General features: G+C 43.8%; 1 protein-coding gene across 1 annotated transcript in view; it reads right to left on the bottom strand.

Annotated features, from left to right (window-relative positions):
- Positions 1-12131, bottom strand: part of MAD1L1 (mitotic arrest deficient 1 like 1) — a 343907-nt gene that overhangs the window by 65531 nt on the left and 266245 nt on the right. The window lies entirely within an intron of this gene.

Here is a 12131-nt window from a genome sequence, read left to right as displayed (position 1 = left end):
CTTGCACTTTGAAGGCATTATCTTCTCCCCCAAGCAGTGCAGTGGAGCAAGGCATCCCCTCCTGCCCTACAACTGCTTATTTTAGATTTAAGTCATGACGAGAACATCATGAAAATAACAAAAAGTGCCTGGATGCAGGGATCAAAATGAGCACTGGCAGCATCACTGTTAAGTGCAGTTCCACTTAAACTACTCTCAGATGCTGGAGCAATGCAGCTGCTTTGTGGAAAGCTGTGGAACGTGGTGGGGAAAGTAGATGGACAAGCAAACAGGTCCTGAAGAGATGGGAAATACTGAAGAGACAACAAAGTGAGACAGCCTAGAACACCAGACAGCAGTCCAAACAAAGCAGCATCATCCAAGATCTCAACAGGAGAAGGCAAGCCCACTACAAATGGCTTGAGAAAGGAACTGAGGATAAGAGAAGGAGGAAGAGAGGATTACCTATTCTGTTTAACCTCTCGAGATCTTAATCCTTATGTTCATCTCTAGAATTCAACAACATGCACAGAGGTTATGCTGAAGATGATGGCACAGGAACATTGCCAGCCCCTGCACCAGAGAAACTCCAATAATAAAACATACAGAGATTTAGACACGTTACTGGTAGATGATAAACACTGGAATTATCAGAGAAATTAATAAGAAGATTGTTTAAATATTAGTCTAATTTAGCACAGATGAGATCTAGTGCAGCATTAACCTCAGACAGACCCTTTGAAAACATATCCTGTGAGTTGTGTGCTCACTACACCCACTCACCAAAGTATCTCTAATGAATTTCCTCCTACCTGGCGTGTCAGATCTGGAGGGAACCCCTTGAGGTTAACTTCCTTCCAAGCCTTGCCTTCTGCCTAATGCATAGACTGGGAGTTGTCTGGATTGCAAAAGAGAAGCCTTATATTTCTTATTCTTCTTGGCAGAGAATAAGTGACAAAGACAACTATCCATCACTGCTCTCTGTGAGCATCACAGAGCCATAATGTAAGGATCACACCTGATTTATCTTCTACACAGTCCAAATAAAAAAAGACCTCTGGTCTGTCTCTAATCAAACTAAATCTTGCCAACATAATAGATTGAAACATTAAAATGAAGCCTAGTTTCATCCTCCTTTTTGAAGTCAGCAAAGGGATGTGCTGAATGGAGTTCAGTCTTCCCCTGATGGGTTCCACAGGTGCCCCATGATGGGGACACATTTACCTGCTGGATGTCAAAGCCATCCTGGGTGTCATTTCTGCATATAGCTCTCCCTGTGACTTGGAAAGCTTGCTCAACTCACAAAACCATCTGTAAGCTCCTATACCACATCTCTTATCCTCAGAGGATCATGAATCACCAAGGCTGGATAATATTTGAGGATTTAAAAGTATTGAAATTTTTAAAAAATAAATTAGCCTTTAAATCAGATGCATATACCAGCAGGCAGGAAAGGAATAATATTGTAGCCTGACTCCAGGTTTTCATAAATGATCCAGAGTATATCAGGCCTTAAAACTTACTTCTGCATCAAATAAAACTAAACAAGAAATAATAAACCCCCAGGCAAAAATTATGCTGATAAATAAATAAAAAAAAAAATCCCTTCCTATCTAAGAGAATACCCTAAAATTCTTAAGAAGAAGGAAGAAAAAAAAGAAAGAAACCCTGAGGATTAGGTTTAATTATTTGGATTTTCAAAGCGTCTGTGACAAAGTACCACCAAGAAGGCTACAGGAAAACTGTCTGAGCAAGAGAGCAAGGGATAAAGTGCTATTACAAATCCAGAAACTAACTGAACTAAATTAAAAAAGGAGGTATAACACACGATCAATATTCAACGTAGTGAAAGATTACAGTGGCTGTTCCCTGAGGACCAGTTTTGTCTAACATATTCTTCAGTTATTTGCATAGGAGAGTGAGCTGAGATGTGGTGAGACTGCATATGACACGATTGGTTTGGGGGGCATTGAGCTGACCTTGGCTGCTCTGCCTCTTAGGAACACTGAAACACTTCATCTTCACTGTGGGTTGTCTTGGGAGAGCTTCACTCGCTTTAGTTACAGAAAATATAAAAACACAGCTGTTTAGCAGTTAAGGAGAAACCTGAGAAAGCACAGAATAATGAAGATATTTACTCTTTTCTTGCAAGATGCTAGGGAAATGATACCCAGAGGAACAGAATGGCAATTTTAAACAGATATAAAACCCCCTCTTTTCTCAAGTCCTGCATTGACCTCTGGAACTCACTGTCACAGGCTCTCTTGCAGATCAAGAGTTCAGAAAGTCCAAAACTGAATTAGATACATTCAGAGCAATAGTGACTAAACACATTTACCAAAGCTTATGAAAAGCATCTTTTATAAAGACACCATAGTAGTTTCATGGGTAGGTTTACACCCCTATGTGTATTGAAATCTGAAAACCAACTATCTCTCTCTGTTTGAACGAGGGTGAAAAACCTCCCTCTCCCTTGCAAGCTGTAAAAGCTAACACTTCACTAGGAACTTGCACACCAGAACTGGAACACCTGGACAAACTGGCAGAGCCATTACTGCTCCCAAGTCACAGATGGGCAATGGGACAGAGTGAGGCATTCAGTGGCAATGTTGGATTGCAGTCAGGGGATCCCTGGATTTTTTGGCTGTGTGCTCACTAACAAGCTGCTGTATCTGCTGACCAAACAAGCACAGAGAGCCTCAGTGGGGAAGAAGAGGTGCTTCCTCAGCTGCTCTCAGCCCCTCACCCATCCCATCCCATCCCATCCCATCCCATCCCATCCCATCCCATCCCATCCCATCCCATCCCATCCCATCCCATCCCATCCCATCCCATCCCATCCCATCCCATCCCATCCCATATCCACACTGCAGAAGAGAACTCCCCAGGGAGCTGCTGCCTCATCAGCACCAACACTGAGTATGGATGGGATAACTACAGACACTGTGTATGGGATAATGCCCCAAACCCCATCCTCAGCTCCTCCAGCTCCCTGCAGGGTGATTTCCACGCAGATCTTTCTGGCAGCAGAGTGCTGGCAGGCTCTGGAGGAACAGAAGAGCTCTTATCTAATTTGGCCAGGGGCTCCAGGAACGGCCCCTCTCATTTTCATGGCAGGTTGGACACCTAGGTGGATCACTGAGGCTGAGCCTGGCTGCTGTCAGCTGGGAAGCAACTGTGCAGAGAAGGAGATGGGGAGCTGAAGAAAGCCTTTCCTTCATGGTTTCTTCTTCAGTGTCAGGCCAAGCCTGTGGCCAGCCACCAGCTCCATCCACAATCCAACCCCTTGCTTCCCTCCAGATGACCATATATGCTTTCCAAATGTTCCTTTGACAGACACACGTCCTTCCCCTGAGCTGAGCATTCCAATGTCTACCCATACTCACTTCTGATTAAAAAAAAAAAAAAAGATTTAAAAAAATTTGAAATTACTTTAAAACCTGTAAAGGCTTGAGGAGTCTCTAGAGTGAAAGGGAGGAGGGAAGAGGGAACCTGGGTTAATAAAAGCTGTTAATTAGAGTCAAATTTGCTGCTTAATGTGTCAAGAACTAGTGAGTTACGAGTTAATCAACTGTCTCAACTCCTTGGGAGAGCAATAAAGCTGAAGCCTGAAAATGGAAGGACAAGGTCAGAGCTTTCAAAGGAGGTATCTTTAAAATTGCTTAATTCTAAGGTCCAATCTGTGAGACACAAGGACTCGCCCTATCCTGAACATCTTGTTCTATCACTAACCATCAGGATTCCAAGCCTTTCACTGTACAGTCATCCTTGCTTTTAACCTTTTCATCTGCTTTGCTTGGGACCTTTATAACATGGGACAAAAGGCACAGAGAATACTGGTAACTCTTCGAACCCTTCATTTTTTGTCTCTGCTGCTCTCTTTCAACAGATATTGCAAAAACCCAAAACAAAAGGAAGGAAAAGAAACATGAAGGAATTGTAGAATATCCATCAAACCCTGAGCTCAGAATCCAGTGTTCCTTGTGCAAGACCTATCAATATCTCCCTGCACCACGGAGCCAAAGGAGTTGGCACAGCAGGGACTGCCTTAGAGAATAAATTAATAAAAACATCAGAGAAGAAAGAGTGAATAAAGCTTGTCAAGAAATGAAGGGTTTGGAGATGGAGCATTTCCCACATTTTGGTGCATCTGGGAGATAGAAGGCAAATGATGGGCAATTTACTTTTGCCATTGAACTATGGAAAGATTTAATCTATTTTTGCTCCAATTTACTCTTTGCAAGTCTAGCCTAGAGTACATCCTTCTTCCCAGCAACATGCCAGCCATCCCTACTGAGCCACTGTTGTTGCTAAGAGAAGAAAAGCTGCAGTTACTGTGGGACCTCTGCCATCACCCAAGAGCTCTCCCAACGAGGGAGGGGGGTGCAAAGGGAGCTAGAAGATAAATATTTATAGCAGAGGATTCCACCAGACTTCCAAACTTCTGCTAAAACAGAAGGCATGAAAAACTTCTTCTTCTTTTTTTTTTTTTAATATAGTCACTCGGTTATGCACCTCCCAACCAGACACACACCCAATTCCAAGGAAGCTGTTAATTCATGAATGCCATTCATCACTGGGCATTGCTCAGAGTGGGCACCACAGTGGATCTCAATTTCCTGCTCTTGCCACCACATCTCCCTCTCTTTTCTCTTCCCCGCACAGCTGCTGCTGGGAGTTTTAAAAGAAAAATGCTTTTCCTGAGAGGTTTCTTCTCCTGCCTTGCAACCTCTACTTAGTTTAGGGGGCAAAAGTGCTATCTAACTGTTGTGGAGACAACATGATTCCCAAAGGTTGGGACTTGGCACAGAAAGGGAGAAGAACAGATGTTCATAGATTTCATTGCAAAATGTAATTACCCATGGTTTTGAACACTACATACAACATATTCTAGTTAATGTAAAGCAACAGGAAGTGCCCTTTATGTCCTTGTGAGCATCTTGGGTGCTCCTCCAGATCTTACCTGTATTGTTCATACTGCAACATTTCAGCGCAGCAAGCAGCAGCCTTCTGAAATGTGGGGAGCTTGGAGAATCACTTCACATACAGCCAAATAATCTTTTTTAGCACTAATTTTCTTGTTCTCTACAACATCCACGTCCTGAGGGAAAGCAGAGCCCAAAGCTAGCACTGGATGAAAAGATTAGTTGCTTCTGCATTAAGATGCTTGTAATGATTCAGCAACTTCAAGCCATCTTTCTACCAACAAGGAGTCTTTATGTTTCTTCTATAATCTGATAGTTCAAAGTGACAAATAAAAGAACTTGACGGAAGTTGTTACCACCTACAAAGCTGTTGTACATTTGTGAGTACAAATGGGTCAATTGTGCCCCAACCTTGCAGCTTTATTCAGCTGGGGGAATAATCCCATCCTTCTTTCCAAAAGGAAATCTACGGTTCTGCCTTCCCTAACAAGCAATTCACCTGAAGCATCAGCAGCAGAGCAAAGGCAGTGTCACACACAGCTCTAGGGGCAATGGTTGCTTCCCAAGAGCAGGTGAAATGCACTGAGGACACTGTCATTGTGAGAGTGACCAGCTATCTCCCATCTGACACCCCTTTCAGCCTCCTTTAAAAGCAGACACAATAAACTCCAGGAGCAATCAATCCTCTACTTGTTGAAAACTGTTGCTGAACAGGAGCAAAATAAACGACAGAAAATCTCAGCAAACAATTCAGGCTCTGAAATTCTTCTTTTGTAACAATTAGTAGAGAGTCTTTGTGTACCTCCTTCCACAGCTGCCTAGTGCAGAGGGAAGTGGAGAGGGTCACAACCTTAATTCTGGACACAAATTGGCTGCTGGTTCTTCACTGCTGAAACGGGGAGAGGAGGTTATGGTCACAGAGTAATGAGCAAGATTACACTGCAATCAGGGAAGGGAGATGGGAGCTGGAGAGACGTGCTGAAGGCAGGGAAAACATCCCCTAAATTAAACCCCTATTGTTCACCTCATCTCTGCCTTGGTGGATAACCCACGAAACTCTGAGCTCCTACCAGGAGCCTGTGTGAATAATTCCAGAGCATATTTCCTACCTGTAGCTCACACAACTGTCTATGACCACATGAGCTTTACTGTCTCTTTGAGCCATACATATGGGAAGGTAAATTTTCCATAATACCTGGGAATATACTCTTCTTTTCCCAGTAAAATCTATACTGTTGTTTTTCAGGATGAAGGGGTACAAGTTGCACTGCAGAAAAAAATCACAAGTGTAGCACATGATTCCTGAGCACTCTGTGCATCATTAGAGTGAGGTTATTGACAGGATTATGGGGGGCTGAGGGCAACGAGCCCTCACCCCTCTGGAGGATGATGTGTAAAAGCAAGGAAGGTGAATGAAAATTTGCAGAGGAGCCATGCTTCATTCAAAAGGTGAATTAGTGTTTCCTTCCCCTGATACACTGTGGGGATCCTCACACCCGAAGATAACCCCAGGGTAGCAAAACCCTTTCCTGTAGACAGCTGAAGAACAAGAATTCCACAAAGATAGCAAGATTAGAATCACCAGTGGACATCTGACTTAAATTCCATGTTGGCACCTGCTATTCAGAATATGAAGACAGACACAGCAACAACTGGAAACTATAGCTCTCAACATTTTGGGAAACAGAATTTGGGAAATACTGCATAGAAACTGATGCCATGTGCTTTGAGATCTTCCTTCAGAAGCCTTCACGTAAGACTGTAATGGCATCCTATATCCAGTGTGCTGTGGTGCTAAATATAGCCATGCCCACTGAGAACAGCTTCCAGTCCTATCTTTGAAACTGCTATGGATATCAGCTCTTCCTTCATCTCATTAACACTGCTGTAAAGTGCCTGGCACAAACCTACATCAAATGAATATAATTACAGGGGGAAATACATTGCATTAACTTGTATGTCTGGCCTTCCCTTGTTTTTTCTGTCTTACTGCTGTACACAATTTTGTTTCTATTTCTCTTCACAATTGTCTTCTTTGTCCTTCTTTTCTTCCAGCCTTTCACCTATTCCTTATTTCAAGCCCGAAATTGATTGCTTTCTTTTTTTCCAAGCTTGATTGATTTATTCTGCACTTACATAAATTATTTTATACAAGGTGTATAAACTGTAGAACTCCCTGCAGAAAAACACAAGCATTGTTACCTATGTAGGTAAGAAGGAAAAAAAAAGTAAAGTTAACAAAATGTTAAATTAAGTAAGAATCTCTTACATCACACTTTAAAGCTTGCCAAATCTGACTCTTCAGATGTACTGCAACAGCAATTTTCTGAGACACAAGTCCTTTGCGGGTAAAAATCTTTCGTGTCAGACAGAAAAAAAATAGAGGTTCTCCCAGCTGCTCCAGCAGGGACTAGGGAATGATGTAACCTTTCAAACAACTAGGCTGCAAGTTGTCAGGAGGTCACTACTGCATGGCCACAAAACAATGCCATTCTCCTTGCCTTCTATGAAAAAGAAAGGGAAGGAAGATGAGGGGAGGTATTTACTTTTCATATCTCGTCTGAAACACTTGCAGGACTTCGGGCAAGTGATCTCTGCTGAAATTCATTGACTGCTCAGTCCATCCTTGCTTAATTCATCTCATGAAACTCTTAAATGGTACCCAGGCTACAGGCTGGCTCTCTACAGAGATGGGAATTACATCCCTAATTACAAGATATGGTACTGCCCTAATAATAAGTACTGTGCTCAAGAAGTCCCCACCCAGGGGAATGAGCCTTGACCTCTTTTAACAAAGACTGCAAAACAGTTGATAAGAACATTAAAGCAAGTCCCTGCTCCAGAAACCAGGCATTTGCTTCCTGCAAGTGCTCCAGGGCTGGCTTCAGAATTCAGCTTTGAGCACTTCTCTCTAGTCTGAGCTGGTGATGGTTGTCTGTCCCCCAGCTCAAACACGGACTGCACGCAACAAGCATGCAGAGGTGCAGAAGAGGAACTGGAAAGGCAGAGTTTTACCTCCACAATACTCACTTGTTTCACCCCATAATCCCCAGACAGCCCCAGGACAAGCTCAGCTCGACAAGTCCATTCCAGGCACTGCTGGAGAAATTAATCTGAATTTTCATGCATCTTCAGGATGAACTTCACAACCCCTGGAGATGATGGGCTCCTCTACAAAACACTCAAAAGAACTGGGCCTTGCTAACCTATCATTATTGCTCCCTGCATTTCTTTACAAGCAGCAACTCTTGCCCTAAGAGCTCTCCCACCTCACACTGCAGCAAGCTCAAACTGGGGCCAGGTTTTCTTCTCCAGCACAGATTTGTAGCATTTAACAGCAAACCTTCAATTACCACAGTGCATGACCGTAAAACTTGCTCAACTGGAAATGTTCACTTATCTCTAACCTTGCCTCCAGTTGTCTTCTTTCTTTTGCCCCCGAAGCCATCTCAAACAGTACTCTCCTGGAACCTCCGTGCAGCCTGCCTAGCACAAAGCTAAACCATAAGTCAATATGATTTAAACTATACGAAAATTTATCTCTCCTTCAACACCAAACTGGGAATGTGGCTCCTAATGGGACATCACTACACATTACTCATAAGGCCAGGACATGTGGCATTTCCCAGGGAATATGCACATTCTCCTTTTTATGCTGGATGGCTTATAAGCAGCCATCAGTCTTTTTCCTTTTGGGGCTGTGCCTTCCCTACCCATAATTTGAGTCCTTAAAGTGAACCCATTGATGTAGATTCCACCTGCTTCAGAGAAGACAAAAAACAAAAAAAAAAGCAAAATAAGAAAGTCTTGGAAATATACAGCAACAAGAAACTGGCAGGACAAACTCACACTCCCACTGTGCCAAATTGCAAGTTTAGTAATTCTGTTTTCTTCCCGCTGAGTGGAAGGTGTCATTAGCTGCTGTATTTAGAGCCACAGAAAAGGTTCTTGGAGCAATCCCCAGCCTTCCTCTGAACCAGGTGGCTGCTGACCACAGGAGCTCTCTGCAGCTGGGGACCTTCACCTTCATCTGCCTGCAGTCACCACTTCCATTTGAATGGAATGGAAATAAACAGGAGAAGTGGCACTGTATGAAGAGAAACCCTCAGGCCACATTGTCCTCCTGGGATTCACCCCTGCACCACCACAGCCACGTTAAAGCCCCCCTGCATCAAACACTCTGGGGTGCTTTTAACTCAAGAATAGCTTTCCTTCTGGGAGAGGATTTCTCCTCTAGGCTGGTCTCTGCGGAGCACCCATTGAACCAAATCCTCATTTCTAAAGATTACTACAACAATTCAAAGAATCATCCTCTTACTGCGAGAGCCTTGGAAAGGGAGCATAAAGGCTTTGAAAATACCCTGCAATCATGCAATGTGCACCTGCTGGCAACATTGCTACAGGCTTTTGAGAGTGTCAGCCCATCAGACCACGAGGAGAAATGTGCCCATGCACTGCTGGAGCCTTTGCTGGCCACGCTGTGTGACAGAGGAGGAATGGCAGAGAGTGGATGCGATGGCTCGACGGGATTTCAGATAAATAAGGACACAAATCCATAACCGTTGGGGGTCTTCATGATGCCTGCAAGGAGGAGGGGAGAGGGAATTGTGAGGAATTGCCCCTTTGGTGTGGTAACCCAGGCTGGGAGCAGCCTGTGGTTTCCAGAGCTGTTTGGGATGGTGGAAGTGAAGACCACCTGCACTGACAGAGAACTGGGAGAATCTCTGCAAACATTCATTATTTATAAGATAGCTGTCCAGAGGCAAATTGCCTGGAATCCATTAAAGGGAGAAATCCCAGCTCCCTCTGGCAGTTGCCTGGCACAGGCCTTTTCCACTGGCAGAAAAGGAAGGGGGAAAAAAAATCACTTTCATTTCTAATTAATCTTCTGGTATATAATACTTTTAATTAGGAGGGGAAAAAAAATCCTGAGTGCTCTTTGAGAGAGGCAGGAAGGAGCCAAAAGCAAAGCAGAAAGCTCTGGCATCTTGGCTGTAGTTCAGCCCTTGTCTTCTTCAAACCTGAGCAGCAGGTGAGCCCCAGCTCCTTCTCTTGTCGTGATGTGAGCAGAGCCCCTCAAAGCTTCAGGGGCTGCTCTGGAGATGAGTGGGACCCTGTGTGTACAGAGTTGGCTATCTACCCCAGAAAAGAAAATCCAGGTGAAAGAGAAGCAGGAAAGAAAAGTACTGGAAAAATGCCTTGGACAGAAATGAAGCAGACTGTGTTGGACACAGAATGGGCAAGAAAGGAGAAAGGCCCAGGGAGAAAGAAATACAACCCATACATTATCTTGTCAAATTAATAACCCCCAAAAAAACATTCTTCCCCAACCCTAAATTTCCTATCCCTTCCTTTTCCTAATGTCTCTCTTCCCTGCATTCATTATTAATGCCGCTGGGGGTACAGATTTGCACTTTGGTTTCTGAAAAATTAATTCAATGATTAAAATTTCAGTCTCTGAGTAATGAAAGCAGCTCAGGCAAGCTGGAGATGCCCCTTTACAGTCTGAAGGCTTTTGGTGTGCTGCCCACTTACCCCCTGCACGAGTAGCCTCCCTGTAGACCTGGCTCAAGGGGGAAAATATGGTAGAAAAATGTGGTTTTAAGATTATTAACTTCTGGTTTTGTGCAGAAGCCATTTCAGTTTAATACCCTACCAATTCTGTATTCACTGCAGAAAGTGAACCCCAGGTTCTTCCAAAGCTCAAGCACTCATGGCTTTCCACATGACCCCTTGGGTAAGGGAAAATCTCCCAAGAGTGTAAATATTAATCAGTGCTGTACATCTATCACTCACTGACAGGCTGATTGCAGGCTCGGAGACTTTTGGTGTGGCTAATGACATTTTCTGTGACACTGTGCTTAAAATGAAAGAATAGCAGAGAAAGGCTCTCAGAGAAAGACATCATCTCAACTCACAAAAAATATCTATTTTCTCATCTGTACCCACACTATCAGCAGAAAGAGCAAGACTCAAGGAACCTGTTAACTGGTGAGGAAAGGGCAGGTGACAGAGCACCCACCCCTGGATGGCAATTTCACCTCATTGCAGAAAAACAGAGACTCCCACAGCAAATTCAGTATCAGCTAAGGAAGGTCTTTTCCCAGCTTGCAGCAAAACCACCCTTCCCACCAGCTCCATGTCAAAGCAAAAAGTGGGCAAAAGACCTGCATAATTCTCCACCCTCAACTCCCAGCACTGTTATTTTTATTTATTTTAAAATAAATGTGAGAGAAATGTCAAGAGCTCTGAGCAGCACAGGGAGTCAAGAAGCTCAGAACCTTCTCTCAACTGAGATTAGAGGACAGGGAAGGGCTGGATTTCAACTTACACACCCCAATTTCTTTCCTAAGGTGCTAAAAAAATAGCAAAATAGAGCAAATATACACAAAAAACCCCTTCCCTTTTCAATGGCATTTTGCTTCAAGGCTTAGTTGGATTTTTACTCAGTGGAATAAAGACAGCTAAAGTGAACAGAGTCCTTGGGAAGCAGCATCTTGGGAATATGGTGGAATCTCAGGGCAGCACTGACAGGACATTCCCTACCAGGTGCTGCCATCATGGGGAAAAGAAATGGACAAAGAGGAACAAGAAGCTCTGCCAAAATCCTCCACGGGCAGGAAAATAGCAAAGCTGTGAAGCTGAGATCTGATTTTCTCTGAAGCAACAGGATTAGTGACAGCCCACATTGCACTTCACCGGGGTCATGATAACTGAAGGAACGCTGAGCACTGACTCAGAAACAACTCCTGGATTCAGACACTCTGCGGCTGCTCCTGAAATATTTTATCAAAGTCTCTAAAACTCTACTGAATTGTGAATTCTGTGCATTCTACCAACTATCTTTGGTAGCTCCAGAAGAACACATGCTGTGCATATCACCTGCACAGCGCTACCAGGAACAAAAAGCAATGCACAGAAACCTATTTTTCACCACATTTGCTGAAACTTTGCCGGGTGAATGCGCAGAGCATTGGCTGCTTGGAAAACTCGCTCCTTTTCTTCCTCAAGATGAAGCTTTGTGGAGATTTCTGAATACATGGGCTTTTATGTGCAGTTCAACTCTGGAAGTTATTCTGAGCTGAGCCTTTAGCACCCAGTCCTGCATGTACAGGGCAGACAGAACGTCAGGACATGCTGGATGAACTCCCTCACAGGCTTTCATGTGCCAGCCTTCCCACCTGAGGACAGGTTAATTCATTTTTCTCTTAAGAGTCCAGGTGGTTT

The sequence above is a fragment of the Cinclus cinclus genome, chromosome 16, assembly GCF_963662255.1.
Source record: "Cinclus cinclus chromosome 16, bCinCin1.1, whole genome shotgun sequence".
NCBI lineage: Eukaryota > Metazoa > Chordata > Aves > Passeriformes > Cinclidae > Cinclus > Cinclus cinclus.
This window is presented reverse-complemented; position numbering and strand designations above follow the sequence as displayed.